Here is a 23,594-nt window from a genome sequence, read left to right on the forward strand (position 1 = left end):
GAGGGTTGTAGGAATTTGTCAAAAATGACATTCTAATTACAAATATGAATCCACAAGTAGGTCACCAAGAGTCACTTTGCTTTGATTATTTGCTTGATAGAGGATTATGACACAAAGACCATCAGTTTGTAAAGTATTTATTTAAAGAACAGAACTCCGCCTGGTCTGTGAAATCCAAAACCAATATTCCGTAAAGCCCAACTTCCTGTAATTCTCACACTCTCATTAGTTCTTTAAGAGTAGATACATATCCCATTTTACAGATGACACAGCAAAGCTCAGTGACCTATTCAAGGGCACACTGTTATGTACAAAGTCAAGACTGAGTCTCAGATGTCTGGGATTTTCTAATAGATGCCAATTCAATATAAGAAATACGTATTAAGCACCTGCTCTGTGCCAGACCATGGATTAGGGGAAGGGAGTATAAAAATTTCTGACACAGTCCCTGACTTTAAAGATCTCAATTCAAGATACCCTGTCTCCCTAATCATTTAATACCCACCATTGTCAGTTCTAGCAAAGTAAATGAAATAAATGATAAAGCTGGTTGATTTCAGCACTAAAGAAATCTTGGACCAGCAAGGACTGCATTGTGAGGTGTCCTGAGACCCTTACACTGATCATGCACCATTTAATCAAGGCACCATGTACATTTGATGAAGAGTTTAAAAGTGCCCTGTCATGTCCTACTAATAGTTCATGCCATAACAAAATATGGAGATACTATGTGAAAAAAAAAAAAAGTGATAAGCTTGCAGAAAGGCAGTGGAATTGGAGCTCAGGGTTAGAGGAGACGGAAAGCTATCTATCGAACAAATCACATTTTACAATGAAAACATAACATGACGTTCAGATATATTTCCAAACAAAGACATGTTACAACTGGTATGCGCTCCTTCCATCATTCTCTCCGTTATCTGAGTATAAGGTTGAGTTTGGGGGTCTGTATTTTTCAAAACACCAGCAGCTCTGGCTTTAGAAAATGTTCAAGTTAAGTCAAGAAACTTATGTGGCTGAGAATTGGAGACTTAAGGTCCGGTCTCCATTTTACCACTTACTGGGTTTAAAACTGAAAGGAAGATTTTTTTGTTGTGAAAGTAAGAGAACCTCAGACAAATTTTTAAGGAAGTTAAAGTTTTCCATAAAGTATTAGAAGCTATACAAACATGAAGCCATATTTATGCATTCGCTCAACATTTATTTAAGCACTTGTATGCTGAGTGCACTAGGTCCTGGGGGTACCCAAGTGGATATAACAAAGTGCTGGCGTTTTTTACTCTATTATTAGACTATCTGGGGAACACCCTCAGAATAGTAACCCGAAATTATGTAAAGTAGGGAAAAACTGGACTTAAGACAGTTTTTTAAATGAGTTGAGACTGCTTAAATAGTAAAATAAAAAGACTAAGGGGTAAGCTTTAATAACTTTTTAAAAAGTTTACAAACTTATTTTAAGATGGACTTAGTTCAGACAATATGAAAGCTAGAAAAGAGTGAAGATTTAGCCTCAAATTATAGCAAAAAAAAAGAAAGGGGGAGGGTTGGGGAAGAGAAGAGATTGGGAAGAAAGAACTTTTTCTAGAACACTGGAGCTAGAGACTAAATTCCTCTGCTGGTCTGCTGAAGATATTTTGGAAGTGATTAGCTAATTCTCTCTCTCAATGGGTTTAAAGATGTGACTAAATGTGGGGTGTTGGAATAGCCATTTTTTTGGAGTTCTACTTCTAAAGCTCTGTGAATGGTAACTAGGTGGATTAAAAGTCTGTTTTCTTCTCTCTCCCTTATTTGGCTGATATGTCTTCTTCCAGATTTGGAAACTCATAGACATCGCTATGAAATGTATCACAGACCATGAGTCACTATGAAAAGGACAAGTGTGTAAATTGCCTTACCAGTGAAAAATCCTCTGCCTGTCCTCCCCTTTTTTTCTGGGACAAAACTTCAGTTTTTTCTCTCTGATTCATATCCTGGGGAAATCAAATCACAAAATGGCTATGCTTAATAAAAAATATCTCCAACCCAACTCACTTTAAGAATGTAAACTCTTTTTAATCCAGATGTTCATGATCTCCCCCGCATAAAAGCCTTTTCTTCAGAAGACTTTGGTGCCATTTAAGACAGGTAAAAGAGTCATAGAACCACTCATACACAAAAGTTATGAAGTCCCATTAGCCAACGGGTCTAAAAAGTGTGTCTGCTGGTGGCAACTATTTTAAAGATGAGAATTAGCAGGAGAAAGAACTAGAGTTTATTTGAGCCCACCAGTGCCAGGTATGCTAGGGGCTCTGCTATAGTAATTGTTGACATTGACTGAATTCTTACTAGGTATGAGGTACCATTCTAAGTTTTACAGGCATTATTTTATTTAACTCAAACTACTCCATGAGATAAATACTATGATGGATCCCAGCTCTAGGAGGAGGGAAATGAGGCTCAGAGAGGCTCACTAACTTGCTCAGGATCAGGTAGCAAGTAAGATGCAGAGATGAGATTCAAACTCAGATCTGTCTAACACCAGAACTTAAACTATTAACTACTATCCTCAATAGTGCTTTAAAAAAGGTAGATATACTATCTCCATTATGTATAGGAAATGGAAGCTCAGGGAAGTAACCTGATCAAGAGCACACATTAATGTTTCTTTGGCTTGGCATTTGAACTCAGGTCAGGTGGACTCCAACATTTATGTTCTAGGCACAGAGATAGTAAGCCGCAAAGAGAAGCTGCTATCCTCACTCACATTCAACTCCATGGAAATTATTCTTACATCAATTCAAATAAATGAATGTCTACTCTGTACAGAGCACTATATACGAATGAGACTCTGAAGATAATGCGAAAGATGTAAATATATTGTACCTGCCGCCAATAGACTTTAAGTTCTAGTTGGCAGAGAAAATACATATATGAATGGATTGAGGTCGGTTGCAAAGCATTGTGTCACCACAGGTAATATGACATCCTATGATATGAATAAATTCTGAAGCAATGCAGGGGAAACCAGTGACTGGAGAAGAAAGTTCATCAATGAACGCTGAGAAGAGGAATAAAATGAAGCCTATGATGAACAGAGTTGATCCCATTTCCACTACCTTCCTGACTATTTTGTCAGTAGGAAGAAAACATACTTTGGAGAAGCTATGGAAAGAGAACACAACCTTAGCATTTATTAGAAAGGTTTCACTAAAGGTATGGCTTATGATCACAGAGCCATGGAAAGACTGAAGGAGAGGAAAGGATTTTTCTGTGATTACAGCTAAAACTACTAGTTATTACTCTTTCCCTTGGCGAATAGATTTCCATAGGGTTCCATCAAATACAAACCATAATAGTTATAAATCAAATCCAGACTTATTCTCTACAAAGGAAGGCAAAAGGGCAGAGGGGAGGGAAGGGCATCAATTTCAACGTTTTCAAGGGATTTTCCATGAGATCTATCCAGTCTAATGAGAAAGAAGAAAAACTTCACTTCTGAATTAATCTTGAAAATAGAGCTTTACCGGATGAACGAACTAGAACGCCAATGCTTATTTCAGTTCCCCTCCCTGCAAACCTCCAACTTAATAAAGAATGGGCTGTTGAAAAGAATCTCAGGGATGGTAGACAAGTATTCCCTATTTACAAGGTCATATCTAAGCTATGTTCAACTTTTCTTCAATCTAAGACATAGACTTCAGCCTTTAATAGGAAGATTTACTGAAGCTTCTCTGAAGATAGCATTTTCCAAACTGTACTAAAGAAGAAAAAGAGGCACTCAAGATGCTAATGAATATTACTAAATAAAACAGTTCTAGAGTCAAATAACTTTAGGAAAGCTGAGTTCAATTGTTTGCAGCCTTAGACATGTGCATGTACATTTTGTATCTCTACTGGGGACATATTCAGAATTTCTCAAACTTGTTTGACCTTAGAATACCCTGTTATTTTGTGGAACTTGTACTACAATCTCATAGGTCTAGTATTCCAAAAAGGAGCCACGCTCTCTTTCCTAACATAACTTTTAGAAAGACGAGGTAAATTGAATAATGGGTGGAGAAAGAAAACTACCAACTGGCCATGGCTTTGACCCCATGCCTGGGAGTGATAAGCCTTTACTTCCATGGACTCTGGGTTCATCACTGAATAAGAGTGAGTGACAAATCTCTAATGCCCCGTTCCATGATTTTCAGGGCTACCCTCACAGCAACATGAAGAAGCAGTAGAGTCATTCTCTCCTATAATGGGCAGCTCTGGGTTGGCCTTGGTGGTGTCCGTGGGAGACAAGGCAGGGGTTCCCTCCCAGGTGATGGCCAAGAGCTCTGGAAAACTGGAGGAGCACATGGAGTGAATGATTATTTTTACAGTGTGCCTAAACCACTGGGACAACTAAAATTTAGTATTTCATCCTAGTCTCTGAGATATACTCAAGGACTCAAAGTTCAGACTCCTTTAGAGGGTCATTCTGTATCTGCTGGCTGTACTTCCCTGCCCTCTCCCACACCTGAGCAGAACCTAAGACAAATTCACACAGAATATAATGGGATCACACTTCTTCAGATCCTCTGTGTGAGTGTGACTCTTTACAATACTATCATTATTTATGATTATTCAAAGAGGAGGAAACAGAGGCACTGAAGGGAAAGTTTCACCTCTTAGAGTAGTATAGCTAGAGGGAAATCCTTAGGCGAACCTTCTGTCTACAGAAATACAGTTCACTTGGAGAGAACACCTTATAATCACTACATCCAAACGATTTAATTCCTACCCTGTGACATGGCCAGCTGAGTCAAACTGCACTATCCTCAGAGTGAGAGATACAGGAAAAGTCAGTCAACTCGTTAATGTGTGATGCATTGTGCAATAGCATTAACCACAGTGTTTAGCCAGTGAGAAAAATTAACATAACTCTCAAGGCGAACACTGTATCTTTCCATGTAATGGTATTTATTCATTTTTTCATAGTTCCAAATATTGTTGTCAATTAAGAACTCTCTGTTGTGACAATAAATGCATTTGAAGAATAACTTAAGTTTGTATTGTGCTTTACAGTTTATAAAGTACTTTCATTTACGTGTCTTATTTTATCCTCAGTATAACTCTGAGAGGTGGAACTTAGTGTCTTCATTTTATGATGTAGAAATCAGAGATTGAGAGATTATCACCAAATTAATAGTTGGCAGAGTGAGATGGAAACCCAGCCTCTCTGATTTCAGCACCGTCAACTCCCCATGAAGTGAAGTACTACCCACGTGCTCCAAAGGATGTCCCTTATAAGTTCCTGGTAATCTCAATTTTTTCTGTATTCCTTGTGCAAAGGTACTAGTAAAACTAGTACTTTATTTAAAACTGTCTTATTTACCAATTATTTAATGAATATCTGCCTTATCTATCCCACTCAAACATAAGCCTTTGGTTACACTGTACTTTCAGAGACCCCTGAAGAATGTCCCCTCCCTCTAGACCCTATACAACCAGGTTCAATCCTATGCAACAGAACCCAGCACAGACCGGGGTGGCCCCTTCCTACCTCTCGGAAATTCTCTCTGGACTCCTCAACCCCTGTCCTCGCTTAGGGAGGAGACCCTCCTGGGTGCCGTGTGCTCCTAGAGCACCAGTGCAGTCGTCTGTGGAGGATTCACACCACCACACTGTACTGCAAGTGTCTGTTTATCATGTCCGCACTTGACCTTGGGCATCTTGAGAACAGCGATCTTGGGTTCCTTCACTTTCAATCCCCAGAATCTAGTATACAGTAGGCTGACAATAATTAATAAATAAGTAATCTAATAAATACATACAGTAACACAAAACCAATTAAGGCAGTTATCGCCTTTGAGGAGTTCCCAGTCTCATGAGGGAGAAAGACCGATCAAGAGACCACAACAGGGCTTCCCTGGTGGCGCAGTGGTTGGGAGTCCGCCTGCCGATTCAGGGGACACGGGTTCGTGCCCCTGTCCGGGAGGATCCCACGTGCCGCAGAGCGGCTGGGCCCGTGAGCCATGTCCGCTGAGCCTGCGCGTCCGGAGCCTGTGCTCCGCAGCAGGAGAGGCCACAGCAGTGAGAGGCCCGCGTACCGCAAAAAAAAAATAGAGACCACGACAAGCAACATCCGGGGTGCAGATGGGTTCAAGGTGCTCTGGGAGTGCAGACAGGTAGGGATTGTGCTGCTCAGCCCTCAGAGACAGTGAAGTTGGGCAGAAGCTTCAAGAAGAGTAGAAGGTCCCCAGCCAATGGGCGTGGAGCTGAGAGAAAAGGGTGGGAGTGGGCCGCAAAGGGCGACAGCAGGCTTTAGAGGGGTTCTATCTACTTTTGGGCTGTACAGCAGCCCCTTCTCTGGGGGAGCGGCCCCTCTCTCCAGCCAACCTCATGGTTCTAACAGCAGCTACAAGTCATGCACGTGGTATCTTGTCCCCCTGGCCCAGAGGACTTCCCAGAGGTTTTGAAAATTTCTTCAGGCTCACCGAGGAAGCAAATCTGAGAGAACAGAGCTGACTGGGAGAGAGAAGCTGAGGACAAAGTTGGAGGAAGGGTGTCGTGGAAGTGCTCGAGTCCCTGACTCTGGTGATGTCTGGAGTCTGGTGGACCCCTGCCTTTGCTGAAGTTTGGTTTTCTACCTCAACTTAGTCAAGCTGGTTTTCTGTCACTTGCAAACACAAGAATCCAGATCCACACTAAGAACTTACTAATATCTCCCACAACATGCAGAGATAGGCGCAAGGTAGCTACTCAATATTTTATTCCTCAAATGGACCTTTTCCCATCATCGAGTTCAATCTCTTTATTTAAAGATGGGGACACAGGCTTGGGCACTTTTCCCCAAGGTACCCATCCGACTCACAACAGAAGCTGAACTCTCTTCCCAGAACAGGGCTGTGTCCACACAGACTGCTGCCCTTGTTGCCATCTGCTGGGTAATTAGCCTCAAGGTAAGAAGTGATAACAGGGTTCACATTTGGTGAAAAAATCACAATGGGCAAAGAATTCATGATACTACTGTAAAGTGATGATGTTATTGTTTTCTACTTAATTCTATAACTAGCCCCTGGCATGCACCTGGTAGGTGGGTGTTTTGAGACAAGGCACACCTTGACCTCAAGTAGTTGACCAAGTAGAATGAGAAGTTGTACAGTTTACCAGAGCTCATAGACCCTCAAATTAGCCATCTGGGAGAATATGTACTTATTACTTTTGCAAGTGCTGACAAGTCTCCTTTGAACCGGTTACGAGCCAAACAAAAATGTCACCTCATAATTTCATAAGTGCATTTAAATTCTTTTTTTTTTTTTTTTTTTTTTTTGCAGTATGTGGGCCTCTCACTGTTGTGGTCTCTCCCATTGCGGAGCACAGGCTCTGGACGCGCAGGCTCAACGGCCATGGCTCACGGGCCTAGCCGCTCCGCGGCATGGGGGATCTTCCTGGACCGGGGCACGAATCCGTGTCGCCTGTATCGGCAGGCAGACTCTCAACCACTGCGCCACCAGGGAAGCCCTTAAATTCATTTTTAATCAAAAATGGTATCATTCAGCTGGACCAACTGGATACGGCACTTGGTTTTTAGAAAATGCAAAACAGCCTCCAAAGACAACCATTTCCTCCTACTAAGTATATCCAAAAGAATACGCTATGGGTTCTGAGGTCTACTGTAAAATAGGAGGTTCAAAGATGTTTTGCCCGAGGCTAGGCAGCATCCCTGCCCTGAAAGGAACTATACTATTCAGGATGGGTAAATTTTTACGTATTGTTAAAATAATGACTTCTAGAATTTATATTAAATTTCCAGACAGGCATATATCTGCCTAGAGGCAGGTGTCAATATAACCTTAAGTCACCTTGAGTCCCATCCAGCTCTGTGATTCTGCAGTTGCTTATACTGGATTTCTCCAGTCTGTGATGGGCTGAAGAGCTATTTCTGTCCTAGTTCTTTTCCTTATATAGGTCAGATCCCATTCCAGTGAGTACCATAACAATAACCACCTCATGGCCAGGTTATTTTAGATAACCTGATAAAACGAGAATCAAGCATGACCTCCAAGCCAGAGTTGGCTGTGACAGAATTTGACCTGAATATTTAAGCAAGGAGGCAGCCAGTGTCTTAAATTTTTAGCCCCATGGCACTAGGTCACTGTAGGACAGTCAGACAAAGGTACGGAAAAATCATCAGTGAGTCCAAACCACAGTACACAGATTCCTGAATCAGTGACCCCAGTAGCCTGCTAGGCACTGCAAAATCAGAATGTCTGGGGACCCAATGCTGTGTGTCTCCATGTAAGGAGAGTCTCCATTTTCTGTCAACTCCAGCCAAAGAACAGCATGGAGACTTGTGCATCCAATTTAAGGTCTATAAATAAGCCCTCCTGTCATACTGGATACCCCCAAACCTGCAGTTCCTTTCTCCATTCTTTCCCAGTAGGGCTGGCTTCATGTTTCTTTTTGCATTTGCTGCTCTTTCTTGGAACAAAGTGTTAGCTGCCACCCTCTGTAATGTTCCTCTACAAGAATGTAAATTCCCTGAGTATAGCAACTTGTTTGTTTGGCTCCCAGCTCTATTTAATATCCAAGTTGTCCTGCTGGAAAGCAAGCGCCATAAAAGTATGAAATCTCTTGTCTAGAACCGTGCCTGGAATATAGTAAGTGCTCGATAATTATTTGCTGAATGAGCGAATGAATACATGATGAACAGTCATTGTGCAGGACCCAACTCCAATGCCACTCCTCCCTTCCCAGAGCAGTTACAGGTCTTTCCTCTGACCCTTTAGTACTGTTTGCATCTCTCTATTATAACATTTATGGAATACTCTACTTATGTTATATCTGTTTTCCCAGGTAAACTGGAAAATACTTTATGGCAGGAACTATGCTTTTATAACTCCATGTCCTTGTGCCTAAAATAGTAAGAGTTCACTCGATGTTTATTGCTTCAATGATCATAAGAATGAATAAAAATGTTTCTCTTGTAACAATGAACACTGAGGATTTATGATTTAACATCATACCTCACATTCTGCCTGGACTCCAGAGCTTTCCAAACTGAAGAAGCCGTGAGTCACTGGGCTTGGAGGGGAGGGGTGTTTGTTTGTGGAGGACTTGTTTCCCGACCTCGATGAATCACATGTATAATCACCCCAACTGCATCCTGTCTGGGGAAGTAACCAAAACCCCTATTTCTGGCCCCAATGGCTTTTTGGTTTTATGAGTAAATGCCACTGACATGTCATTAAATAAATGCCCTCAGAAAGCCCCCAGCCAGTGCCATAACCTATGACAGTCAGGTTGTAGAGGAGCATTCTTGTGAACACAGCACAAGACAAAAGGAGTGAACGTTATTCGCCTCGCCTGGACCACTGTTCTAGATTCTAACTGCGACCTTGCATCCAAGTTCTTTTCAAACATCTGTTACACTCTTTTCCAGTAAATCACAGGTATGATCATGTAATTCTCCTGCAGAAAAATATGCGATGGTTCTCATCATCAACTGAAAACACACCAAACTTTTTTTTTTTTTTTTTTTTTTTGCGGTACGCGGGCCTCTCCCTGCTGTGGCCTCTCCCGTTGTGGAGCACAGGCTCCGGACACGCAGGCCCAGCGGCCATGGCCCACGGGCTCAAGCCGCTCCGCGGCATGTGGGATCCTCCCAGACCGGGGCACGAACCCGTGTCCCCTCCATCGGCAGGCGGACTCTCAACCACTGCGCCACCAGGGAAGCCCCAGACCAAACTTTTTAAATCTACAACTCCCTCTAGGTTCTGGCTCTGACCTTCTTCACCTGCCATACCTTCCTGCATGCCTATATTAACCATATGCTCCCAATAAGATGAATGATTTTCTGATCACATACAAATCCTATACTTTGCTCTGTGACTTTGCTCCCTGTTTCCTCTTAGAATGCCCACCTCCTACTATTTCCAAATGTCTAAAATCTACATACTCTCTGAGTCTCACCAAATGCCACTTCCTCCACAGCATCATCAGTGATGTTCCAATAAGGAAGAATAATGTCTCTTTGAGCATGCGCAGATTTTTTAATCTGTGCTCCCTTTCCATTAATTATTTCTAACTGCATTATAGACACGTACACGCATGTTCATTTCTCTGATAAATCATTTCCTGAAGAATATCTGAATCTTAGTCAATGTGATACTCCTTCAACTCCTAGTGGTGCGTGCCAGAGTGCACACTCCAAATAAACATTGTTAGAGGAAAATCTGAATTAGATCAATTGTTTAAGTCCTTATCTTTGGCTCAGAATCTTCAGGAAAGGTCTGACTTAGAATTTTTTAATTCTCATCTCTCTCGTTTTATCCCTTATCTCCTTTCCAAGAAAATATAAGATTCAGAAAGTCTTTGGTCTCTGCAAAGAACTTGGTTTATATCCATAGATCCCAAAGGCAAGGTATTCATCCCAGCCTTCCTTCCTCTTATATCCAGTTCCTATGGCCCACCTTGCTAGTAGATACAACAAGCTCAAGTGAGAAAATATAATTTTGACCATAAACCCAGTAAAAGGAAAACATAGTTGAGAGGTATTGCCATTTCAAAAAGCAAACTTTAAAAAAGATAGCATAGGGCTTCCCTGGTGGTGCAGTGGTTGAGAGTCTGCTTGTGGATGCAGGGGACACGGGTTCGTGCCCCGGTCCGGGAAGATCCCACATGCCGCGGAGCGGCTGGGCCCGTGAGCCATGGCCGCTGAGCCTGTGCGTCTGGAGCCTGTGCTCCGCAACAGGAGAGGCCACAACAGTGAGAGGCCCGCGTACTGCAAAAAAAAAAAAAAAAAAAAAGATAGCATACTCCACAAAGACTTTGCTGTTACCGGCTATTTCAGAATACCTGCGCCCCAGTGCCAATTTCAGGGTGGTCATATTCCTTCAGTGCGGATAAGCGAGAGTTGAAGCAATAAAGCTTAGCTTTGTTTGACTGCAAAGCACCTTCCTCTCCTTTTGGTTTATTAGTACCATTCTGGTTATGAGAATAGGGAGGTAGAAGCAGAACAAGGTTAAAATCACCCATGTCAAGGTCAGATACAGAGGGAACAGAATGTCAAGAGTTTTGCTTCCTCAACTATCTTTCAGCAACGAGCACTTCTGCGTGGATGAAAGAGATGGACGGCCATCACTTCCCCCTGAGAGCCACCTCCGCAGGCCACTTCCGTCTAGGCTGCCATCAAGGCGGGGCCCCTCACTCTCTAGAGGCTAAGTCCTACCCACACCACTTACTGGCTGAATGACCGTGGAAAAGTCTGCAATTTCTCTGTCCTTTAAATTGCAAAAGAACGTGGTCAGACTTTATAAACTGTAAAGCGCTGCTTAAATATTAGTTGTTGGCGTAAATTCAAAGACACTTTATAAACTGTAAAGTGCTGCTTAAATATTAGTTGTTGGCGTAAATTCAAAGACAACTGGCTTTGTTTTTGTTTTCATTACCCTACACCTGGAGTCAGCAAACTTTTTTCTGTAAAGGGCCAAATAAGAAATACTTTAGGCTTTGTGGACTGTATGGGTTCTACTGCAACTAGTTAACTCTGCCTTTATAGCAGGAAAGCAACCACTGACAATATGCAAATGACAGGATATGCTTGGTTCCGATAAAACTTTATTTACAGAAACAGGTGGCAGACTGGATTTGGCCCATGGGCCATATTTGCAAATCCCTGCCCTACATCTTTGGAGGAAATGAAACCTCAGAGGCAGACAGAAGGTCTTATTAAAATCTTTCCCGGTGCTAATGATTTTGTCACTTCTTGTGAGCAACTGTCCTGAGGCTTACAGACATCTCTTTTAGGTACTTTTTGAAATCAGAGTTTTAGTTTTGTGTATTACCATCACCATCTTCATCAACATCATTTTGTACCTGAGAAGTATTACTGAGACAGGCATAAAAGAACCCTAGTTTTCTACACCTATCACTTGACCACACTCTCTTCTGGGAAAGACAGCTCTGATTATTGTTGAAGAAAATATCAATCACACTTGTGGTGAAAGGTCACTACATTTTTTAACAAATTGGTCCTTTGAGCAAGATGAATTTTAATGGATTGGTTTATTAACCTAAAGGTTGAACCAGACTGAGAGTAACTGAATGATTTGCTCATAATTAGTATTATTTATAATTATTTTACTTGGGAAAAAAGTATCACCTTAAATGTCAGGATGTTTTTTAATTGCTTCAGATGAGATTCAAAATAATTGACTTTGCAAGTGTATTTTAAAAAAACTCATTTAAAATTATCTAAAGCTGCTAAGAGTCTGTCTGCAAGAGGTAAGATATTGATATTCATTACTAGGAACAGGGCAGAAATTGATCCATGATTTTTTTGTAACCACACAAATTGTGTATTGTGGTCACTTCTGGACTCGAAAAGAGCTGGAATGCTGATAGGGTGATGTGTCTTTCCTCTTGCCCATTAAATCTGTTCTCTAAGTAAGTATGCTGTGTGAATGTCAGCATATGTCTTTTACTCCAATATATATTTGCATATATTTTATATTAAAAAGGGAGTAAGTACATGCTTGAAAAGAGAAGGGATACATACGTGCTTGGAGGTTGTAGGAAAATACAGTCTATGTACATATTGTGCACGTATACACGTGATTTGGATGGGATACCAACTTTTTGGAGGTGAGTAGGTGTATCATTGAGCATCTCTGTAAATATTTATCAGTCAATTGGTGGAGAAGAAAAGGAGAGCACATTAACATCTGTGGAAAGATAGCTTTTAAAATAATGCAAGCTGTAAAATACGGATAAATCACTAGTAAAAAACCTGCAGCAGAATAACAATGATGATACCTTATAATTATGCAACACTGTCGAGTTACAAACTTTTGGTGTGCTCAGATATAATCTCAGGAGTGCCTCCCATCTACATCTGGAGGCAGCAAGGAAGGCTAGTAAGGACTTCACCTGACAGAAGGGGAAGAGATGGCTCAGTGAAGTCCAAGGATCTGCTCCCAGTCTACACTGCCTTCCCCGTATTCCACACTCATCTGGAACCTGCAGAAAGGGTGAACGTGTCCACAGGTATCAAAGCCAACCTCAGCAGCCTTCATAGGTCGCCTCAACCAGCCTGACTCAGAATGCAGACCCCAGTTTCCCATGTGAGGGATTTTAGTGAATTAAGTAACAAGCAGACTGGAAAGAACATCCCAGGCAGGGAATATGGTGACGGGATAAAAAACTCAGCCTCTTATTCGCTTCTTCCAAGCACATTCAGTCTGAGCATGTGCCTGAGACACGGTGTGACACTGACATGGGCGGCACAGAGTCCAGGACACAGCCAAACCATGCTTCCAGCGAGCAAAGCAGACACCATCAATCACTATCTGCATGTTTGAGACAGAGAAAAATGTAGCCGAGGCTGGGAAAAAGAACATTCGAAGATGGCTAAAAGGGAAAGAACACAAAGTTTCCCACTTATTTGCCAAAGACATGCATATATATAGATACACACACACACACACACTCTCACACACACACAGGTTCCTCCAAAGCTCCGTAAGAAAATACCCTGCTGAGAGCAGTAAGGGTATATTAACTAATTATTATTAATGCTATCTTTTATTTGGCTAGCAATCATAATCCATTAAGAGCATTTATTCACATTATCTTACTTATTCAACCCTCAGAAAAATCCTATAAGGCTCATCAGTAATACATTATTATCTCCCTTTTATAGACAAAGAAAACGGAGACGAGAGGTTTCCTTGCTTGAGCTAATCTCGCTAAATGGCAGAATGAGAACCTGACCCCTGGTCCTTCCTGAGAGCAACTGTGGGAAACTGGACGGAAGGAGGGAAGGCCTGAGACATTGGTTCAGAGTGGGAAGAACCTGAACACACTGCCCTCAGCCCAGAATTCTTCCTCGTTTAGGTCAAAAGGCCGGAGTAGGTGTGGCCCTGTGACACACAACCAGAACGTCTAGAGCGACTTCCAGGCACACTTACTCACTTTGAATTTTCTTGTGCAACTGAGCGTTTGCTCGCAAACTCCTGGCCTCCAATGTCCTGTGAAGTTTCTGGGCAGCTGAGTTGGAACCAACTTCAAACAAGTTTAAGTCTCTGATTCAGCCCCCAAACCCTCCCTCTCCGGCTCTGTGGTCAGTCTTTTGCATCACGACCTACGAGCGAGCAGTTTTTCTTTTGCACTCCTTTGGGGCTCCTCCCTCGCTCTCCCTCAGTCTCCCAGGTCCTGTCTGCACTTCTCCCCCTCCGCCTCTCCTGTCCATCCACTTTTCCCACCATCAGGGGCTCTGTGCCCCATGTGCCCCTCCGTTGTCCTCTCCCGGGTACCTACCTGGGCTCGGCAGCCACAGGCACCTTCCGGCTGCCCCTCGGCTTTCTTGGTTCTCTGTCTGATGCTGTCTGAAGCCGCCTGCCTCCATCCAGGGCCTGGGATCCATGAAAGTCTTCAAGCTCTTTGTTACTTTTCCACCTTAGTTGATGATGCTAGGTAAATAACAACAAACCAGAAAAGATGGCATATCAGCTGTGGTTCTCACCCGAAGCTTCCAGAAGTGTCAGCTCAGGCCCCAACATTGCAACAAAGGAATCTAACAGTTGGGTACGCGAAAATCAGTTAAGAGGACAGGAGGAGAAAACTTCAGCGCTTCCCAAATTCTGCTGCCCTCCGGGGGCTCCCCCTTGTGGAAGATGCAGGGCATGGCAAGGCGGTACCCAGGCGGGTCAGGGCCTCCGGGAGGAGGGGGAGAGGAGCTCACACACCCCAGGGGTGCGCACCCCCGGGGCTGTGGAGTCCCGCTCCAGCCATGAATAACAGCCCCTGTGTGAGCCCCTCTGTAACTAATCAGGGAACCGCTTTGGGGAGAGACAAGAGTTCCCCATGCCTGGGGGTCTCTGGTCCAGGTGAGTATGGCATGAGTCATGAGCCTGCACAGTTTACCCTCTGTATGGACGTGGTGATTGGCAACCACTTGCCTCTTCTTCACGTCCAATTCCCTCAACAGCACAAATGTATCATAAAGTCGGACATTCACATAGGGCTATTCTGGTGGGACAGGCGTGGTCTCCGCCGTCTGAGGACAGGGAGACAGTCCAGGCTCTTGGACTCTGGCCAGTGTGGGCACCCATCCTTTTGGAGTCCTGGCAACTTCCTGCTCCCCACTTGATGGAAACAGACTGTATGTTCACATAGTATCTTTCTCCGGAGAGATTCCGCCTCATTCATTCCCACCTACCCTGGCAGTCAAGTAGGAAATCAAATATAGCACTCTTTCTGCAAACAGAATGGGAGGCTCATGCAACCTAGAAAGGTGTCCAGTGCTCTAGAAAAGCCATCGGTGGAGCTAAGGGCCCAGGTTTCCCAACTTCCCCGTGCCTCCTGTGTCTAGACTGTGTTCTGTCTCGGCAGAGCGGGCGTGGTGGGGCTCCAGGGCCTTCCTCAGCGCAGGGCAATGAGCGGCACCCTTAAGGAGTACTGACCGACGCGGTGGCCGTGAAGACCACGTGCTGGGTGTGACACAGACAGCTGGACCCAGACCGAGCCAGCCGGAGAGACTGTGTCATTGTGTCAAAAGCTGGGGAAACAACCAGTGGGCCTACTGGGATGCTCTTTATTTGCCAGAACTGAGTAAGGAAGCTGCAGAACGACAACAGTGCCCCAGCCAGAGTTCACATGCTACCACGTGTGTGGTGACACATTATCTCATTTCACCCTTATACCATTTCTGACATGGAGTTGGGTTAACCCCATTTTATAGATGAAGAAACTGAGTTCAGAGTGGTTAATTGCCCACAAGATAAGTGGCCATGATACGGGTCAAACCTAAATCTATTCCAGCCTAGAGCTCTTCTCACCATATCACATTGCCTCCGTGACTCTTCTAACTGTCCTGGCCAGGGGACTCAGGCCATGGCATACTAATTTCAGCAAGCCAAATCTCAAGCCAATTCCCACTGATGTCTATTTAAACTCCATTACCTCCCTGATGTTGGTAGCAGCTCTGTACTGAACCACACAGAAAGACTGAGCTGGGAGTAAAAATATAAAACTCCACTTACTAAAAACCATCGCTTCTTCATTGGCTCTTTCTCCATAAGCAACCTTGACACTATAGAACCAAAGAGAAAACAAACACAGAAATACCCTGGGCAAAAGAAGCTGAAATAATGTGATGAAGGAGATGTGTCGAGTCATGATATGGACTCACTAAATATTTCTATACTATACGTATACCTATACTGGGCTCTGGACTGAATGTGAAAGAGGCAACACACCCTGAAGACACTTACATGTTGTTATAAACTGAATTCAAGTAAAAAACAGCAACAAGGATTTGGAGAATTCAAGGAAAGCTGCAAAAACAAAAAAAAAGATTCCTTTCATGTAATTGGATCTCAACCTGAGGACCTTCAGTGACAGGACTGCTGTGAAGAACGGAATAAAAATCCAGGAATACTTCTCAAAGAGAAGGTATCAGAGGGTCTGGAGCACGCAAAGGACACATGCTCATGGGTGGAAGAAGAGGAAAATGAGTTGGGTGGGAGGGATAGTCTTGTTTCCCTTTGGGCTGGTCGGGGCATCCCGTTCTGCTCCACCCCAGGCAAAATGGAGTATGCTGATAATAGAGCAACCATAGGATAGAAGGGACCAGAAGTCGTCTCAGGAGGAATGTGGAAAAGTGGAAATGTTTAGGCAGGTGAAGATACAACTCCGTACAGGAAATGACTTCTATCTTCAAATATCCAAAGGGCGCTCAGGTAGGAAGGGATGGGATTTGCTCTAGCTTTCAGGGAATGCGATGGAACCAAGGGGGAGAAACTCCAAAGAGAATGCTTGTTGACTCACAGAAGAAAAATACCCTGCTAGCTCAATCCAAAACTAGAAGGATCACTTCCTGCCTGGAGAAGGTCAGGAGGGCTCTGTCACTGGAAGTTCTTTGGTCAAAGGATGGGCCCAGGCAGGAAGACCTTCTGGACTGAAATAACCCTTGGGGATCCCTTTAGCTCTAAGCGTGTTGGGGTCTCTGAACAACCTGAGTTCCAAGAGGAGAAAGTGGACAAGAGAAACGCAGGAAATCCTCACACAGAGAGTATAACTCCTATTTGGGGATCACATGTCCTAATATATTCAAGGATCACCTAAATGCAAAATGTGCTTACGCCTTTTCCTCTGTTTCTCTTGAACAGAATTATTTATTTTACTGTCTCAGGAATTCCAATATTTAAGTACCTCCTAGGTGAGGCAAATGCCCTTTAGAATAGTGGAAAACACAAAGGAGAAGGCCACACTCCCACCCTCTCATCAGTTTAAGGAGAATCTCCGGTTTTAAAAGAGATGTTTAGAAGCCAACTGGTCAAAGACCCCCACCTCTCATGTCCGAATTCCTTCCTTATCTTCCCTGTTTGAGTGTTGCCTGATCTCTGTTTGAATGCTGCCTCCAAAGCTAATTTCATTGTTGGCCATTCCAATGGGGAAATTAGCAAAAATACACACATGTAAAATGCATCAGCAAGACATGGAAACAAAGGCAAAGAAAAATGGTACCTTTAATATGCATTGTATCAGAGTCTAAAGACAGAACCCAATATTAATAAGGATTATAAAAAATCCGATTACAGTAAATTTTAAAAATACCACCTCCAAAACAAATAAAGTTATTTACAAAATAGAAATAGACCCACAGACAGAAAATAAACTTCTGGTTACCAAAGGGGAAGTGGGGGAGGGATAAATTAAGAGTTTGGGATTAACATATACACACATTACTATATACAAAATAGATAACCAACAAGGACCTACTATATAGCACAGGGAACTCAATATTTTGTAATAACCTATACGGGAAAAGAATCTGAACAAGAATAAATAGATAGAAAGGTAGACAGATATGTATAAATGAATCACTGTGCTGTACACCTGAAACTAACACAACATTGTAAATCAACTGTACTTCAATGAAAAAGTGAAAAAAATAAAGTAAGATAAAATAAAATACCACCTCCAGTGTGAGTGGCCACTACTTAATGACACATGGTACTGGTAAAAAGCATAGGTGAAACTGCTGCTCGTCAGGCTATCTTTTGCGTATATGTGCAAGCCTTCCAGTGCCGGGTGGGAAGATAGAAGAATAGGAGCAGGAGAAATTAAAATGGTGAAGGTTGCTAATAAGGAGGAAAGCAAGGTATGGGCCTTTGAGGGATGCTGGTACATGGTATGTATTTCACTTGCTTGTATGATGGGGACTGGGGCAGAGTTATAAAAATGAGTGCAAAGCTGGTAGGGATGGCAGACAAGAGAAACAGGGCATTAAAGAATTGACCTCTGATTGAGTAGAGAGGATGGAGGGCTTAAGTGGAGGAGGGAAAAGACATAGTGTTTAGGGGTGGAGGAAAAGGGAGGAACACGAGATCAGTGAGGGAACTGAGAGGTAGGGAGAAGTGAGGAGAGAGCCTCAAGGGAGGTCCAAGATACTTGGGATGTTTCCAAAACTATTGTGGGGTCTCAAGAGATGGTGAGGGGTGGGGATAAGGGTAAATGTTTAGGGGGATGCAAGAGACAAAGCCCTGAAAGATCTCCGGAGTGGGAAGAAGCAGAGAGGAAGCTAGACTCATCATAAGACTTAGTCTCTTCCTGGCTGCAAAAGATTGTTAATCCATCAGAAAAATCTGAATCTGTCAAGTGTTGACTGAACACCTCCTATATGCTCAGACATGTGATAGAAATAGAAATCAAAGTGTTAGTAAAAAGTCATGCTAAAGAATGTCCCAGGGCTTCCCTGGTGGCGCAGTGGTTGAGAGTCCGCCTGCCGATGCAGGGGACACGGGTTCGTGCCCCGGTCCAGGAGGATCCCACATGCCGCGGAGTGGCTGGGCCCGTGAGCCATGGCCGCTGAGCCTGCACATCCGGAGCCTGTGCTCCGCAGCGGGAGAGGCCACAGAGGTGAGAGGCCCGCGTACCGCAAAAAAAAAAAAAAAAAAAAGAATGTCCCATAGTAATCTTAATTACTATCGGTCAATTAACAATCGTTGATTTAGGAACTACTACAGCTGGGGACCATGGTCAGCATGAGCTATATAGTTGGGATCACCAGGCCTATCGACATGGAGGTCACAAATAGTGGGGATGCGGGGGTTGGTAGAGCCAAATGTAAAACTGCTACGAAGAATTGTAGGGTGCTTCAGAGAAAGATGACGTCCAAAAACAGGGTTCGTGATTTTCACATTTTTAACAAAAAAGAGATGCGAGAAGCCAAGAGAAGCAGGAGTCAGGCCATGGCAAGTTTCTTCCTGGCCTGACAGTGGCAGAGAGCATTGCCTGACAACTTCTCAGGGTCCAGAGCAAGGGGGCAGATGCCAAGCCCAGCAGAGGACTGCTGGGGACTGGCACAGAGCCAGACTGGGCAAGAAACTGAGTCTACTCCTCGAGGAAATCAGGAGCTCATGATGGAAGGAGGAAGCCTTCTGCCTGAGCTCCTTCCCCTCTGGACCCCACTCACCCTGCCTGGCGTGACCTCTTCAGCTCATTTGGCCTCCGCCCATGGCTAAGTGAGAAAACCATCTCTAAGGAGCCTCTCCAATTTCCTGAATTTTCTGTCTGCCTTGCTTTCCTACTTGGGTTCACAGATGAGCCCATGACCCTCAACGACTGTTTTGGGGAAGCTTTTGCATTTTCCTTGGCAAAGGTGCAGCTCGCTGAATTCTTTTAGGCCAGGCCAATAACAACAAGCCCTAAAATCGCTGAGCCAAGTGGTTTCTTCGGGGATCTGCTTACATTCCCTCCCTGAAAAGAGCAGGGGGCCCACTTCGTGCAGTCTCTGCACACAGAAAATGCATGCTCCACTTTTAAGGTGGCGGAGGCATGGGAGGCTTTGACCAAAGAGAGGATGAGGCACAACTAATTTTTGCTTTGGTTTTATGTTGCTTGACTGGGTTTCATTCCGTTTTAGATGATGGATAAGACGGCTCGGAGTCAGCTCCCTTGAAGACTGTCTTGAGAAAGGGCTAGGGAAGCTTTTAGTGCAAGCCCCATGGGATCCCAAGTTGGCAGAAGAATTTATGTGTGTCAATACCCTCTCTCATTCCTGAACTTCCACTCAGTTCAGGGTTCAATACTGTAATTACATTCTTGTAAGTTGTGGCTTTGGGAAGAAGATGGAGTCAGTCTATAGATGGCTTGATTTTTTTTTTTTTAATAATCATGGAGGGATGTTTGGGTAGAAATAATCCAATTCCATAAAGGATTACTCCAAAGTTTTGTGGGGTTTTTCTGATTTGGAAACTGTTATATGATGATTTTTCAATCAGTTTACCTACCCATTTATTTTCTATCATGCGAACGTTAGAATGTGGTAATGTTTCCCAGGTGTCCCTAGCTGAGGGGAAAGCCTTGAGGACTATCTTCATGGGAGCCTGTCAAGCAGTGGCTGTCAAACAGCCACTATGGAATTAACAATTATCCGTGAACCATTCACAAGGCATGTAATCCATGTGCAGATCACTGAGAACTGACTGCCTCTGAGAAGTGCCTGCAAGATTAGCCAAATGGCCTTGCAAAAACAACAACAACAAGAAGAAAATGATCACAGAAGTACTTCCTCATTTCTTGGCATCAGTGCATGGCTAAGGTGACAGAGTTGCAGGTTCATGCTCCGAGTCTGAGGGTATTGTTCAGGTGGGGGAAACAGGGTCTCTTGAAAAGTAAAATTTGAACACATTCTCATACAGCAAGATGACCCACATGTATCCAGAAACACCTAGAGCAGTCATTCAGTACTGAGCTTTCCTACTCAGATGGAAACTAAAGGGTTCTGGGGTCAAACCTGCCATTTTTAGAAGACGGAAATCAGGGCAAGTCTTATTTGCAGATGGGTAAATACATTCTAGGGACCTAAGCTGGCTTCAGTGACTTTATCAAAAAGCCTGGCATTAGAGAAAGAGGGTTGATACTGAGAACCCTCCCAGGAAGGGGCTCATCCAACAGCCCACCACACCGTCTGACCCAGAAGCTCTCCAGCAGTTTCCAGCCGTTGTGGGGACCTGGCAATCAGAAGTAACCCCATCTTGGGCTTCCCTGGTGGTGCAGTGCTTAAGAATCCACCTGCCAATGCAGGAGACATGGGGTCGAGCCCTGGTCCAGGAAGATCCCACATGCTGAGGAGCAACTAAGCCCTTGCGCCACAACTACTGAGCCTGAGCTCTAGAGCCCACGAGCCACAACTACTGAGCCCACGTGCCACAACTACTGAAGCCTGCATACCTAGAGCCCGGGCTCTGCAACAAGAGAAACCACCGCAATGAGAAGCCCGCGCACTGCAACGAAGAGTAGCCCCCGCTCGCCGCAACTAGAGAAAGCCCGTGCGCAGCAACGAAGACCCAATGCAGCCAAAAAATTAAAATTTAAATTTAAAAAAAAAGGAAGTAACCCCATCTCCATGCTTTGGAGGAAAATTTACAAACTGAGGTTTGCCTGATCTAACAACAGGGATGCTTAGTTTTCCTATATCAACTGATGAAGAGCAGATACTGGCATTTCCAACCAAGAAAAAAAAGGATAGCTTAGGCTAAAAGCAGCCTCAATGTGGGAAACCAAGTGAGGTTGTGAGAAGAGTCAAATTTCTTGCACTTTATTAAGAATACAGCTGGACCCCCCAGAGATGCTCATCTTCAGGGGATTTCATAGGTCCTTGGCCAGAGACCAACCTGGATCATAAGAGGAAACCCCCTGGGCCTTTCTTTTAAAGAAAGACCTTTTAGTCATCTGGGCTTTGCTTATTGAAAGAATATTCTTTCTTGTCCTGGAGTCAGGGTAAAAGAATGTGCTGCCAGGTTATCTGAGAGGCCCATAGGGAGATGCCAGTGAGACAAGCCCAGTGGTCCCCTACTGAACTCTTTCATCTTGAAGGCCAATAAGATGCCATCTTCACTACACTTCCCAGGGCCTGCTGTCTTCAGACGGCACGACAGCAATGAACACAGAACTCAATTGCCACTCCTTTCCCATTTCACTCTTAATGCCAAGGAAATCTGGTATCAGAGCCTAGGAATTATGGATTGGAAAATGGTGACAAGAAGAGTGAGGGTGCAAAGTAATTTAAAACACTGAATGTCACCCAATAATATTAAAATAGGTCATGCAGGATATCGTCATGGAGCTTTCTTTTTTTTTTTTTTAATAAATATATTTTTTTAATTGGGGTATAGTTGCTTTACAATGTTGTGTTTAGTTTCTGTTGTACAAAGAAGTGAATTAGCTATATGTATACAGATATTCCCTCCCTCTGAGACCTCCTTCCCACCCACCCCCCATCCCATCCAGCTAGGTCATCACAGAGCACTGAGCTGAGCTCTCTGTTTTACACATGGCAGTGCACATACGTCAATCCCAATCTCCCAATTCACCACCACCCCGTGACCACACGTCTGTTCCCTACGTCTGCATCTCTATTCCTGCCCTGCAAATAGGTTCACCTGTACCATTTTCCTAGGTTCCACATACGTGTGTTATTATACGATATCTGTTCTTCTGTTTCTGACCTACTTCACTCTGTATGACTTCCTGTTAAATTTTTCCCTCTCAATTCTTTGGGGAATTCTCCCTGCTTCTGTGTGCAGAGAGCCCCACTAACTCACAGTAACCTGAAGGTTAGAGATCATCACCGTTAAGAGCGGGGCCACAGCGGTGGCAATGGGATCATATGATCCCACTCACTCTCTGTCAAGGCCATAGTCTACCCATAATGATAGGTTATAGGGGTAAGTTTACACAGTGAATAGGCCACTGCCGCTCCCTCCTTGATTCTCAGCAAGAAAAGTGCAGAAAGTTCAGTTACTCCCACTGGCCACTGGACAAATGCCCAGTTGCTCTCTGGGGAAATCTCACAGCGACTGTGTCATTGTGAATCCCTCCCTCTCATGCCCCTCCTTCATGGCCCCTTAGTTGCCAAGCTCTGTCCATTCTTTCTCCACTGCATTTCCTGAATTAGTCCTCTTCTTTGATTCCTGCTGCAATCATCCTTGGTGAAGTTCTCACTTTTTTTCTCCACTGGGCTTTTGCTCTATCTTCTCACTTAGTTTCCTGATACCACTGTAATCCATTTTATACATGACTCTCGGTTGAGTCTCCCTGATGCATGCCTCCCTGATCACGTCACTCTTTTGTTCAAACACTCGCGGTGATACTTTGCTGCCTGCTGTTCACAGTCCAAACATGGTGACTCTGCATTGCTGATCGACCAAAATCCAATGAATAAATTGATAGCTTTATTCACAAAGAGGGAATTGTCCAGGGACTCACATGTTATCCTATGAATAAAGGACTGAGACTCAGAAAGTTGTTCAAACTTCAGTAGCCCATGTACTGGAGGTGAATTTCACTTGTCCTGTCCCAATGGGTTTCTCTCCTATACATCCTCCTTGTCCCAATCAAAAAGTCCTTTTCCTGTGTCCACCCTGACTTATCCCTCAGGCTCTTGAATTCTGCTATCTTTAACTATTACTTCTTTTTTTTTTTTTTTTTTTTTTTGCAGTACGTGGGCCTCTCATTGTTGTGGCCTCTCCTGTTGCAGAGCACAGGCTCCGGATGCGCAGGCTCAGCGGCCATGGCTCACGGGCCCAGCCGCTCTGTGGTGTGTGGGATCTTCCCGGACCGGAGCACAAACCCGT

At 43.9% G+C, this 23,594-nt stretch overlaps 1 protein-coding gene across 3 annotated transcripts in view; it reads right to left on the reverse strand.

Annotated features, from left to right (window-relative positions):
* The window catches only part of LOC309807485 (uncharacterized protein), a 278,689-nt gene that overhangs the window by 101,532 nt on the left and 153,563 nt on the right, over nt 1-23,594 (reverse strand). For all 3 annotated transcript variants that reach the window (XR_014294580.1, XR_014294581.1, XR_014294582.1), the window contains one exon: nt 14,269-14,420. The gene's annotated coding sequence lies outside the window, so the exon portion shown is untranslated. The remainder of the gene's footprint in view (nt 1-14,268; nt 14,421-23,594) is intronic.

The sequence above is a fragment of the Mesoplodon mirus genome (genome assembly GCF_964341445.2).
Source record: "Mesoplodon mirus genome assembly, chromosome: 7".
NCBI classification, from domain to species: domain Eukaryota; kingdom Metazoa; phylum Chordata; class Mammalia; order Artiodactyla; family Ziphiidae; genus Mesoplodon; species Mesoplodon mirus.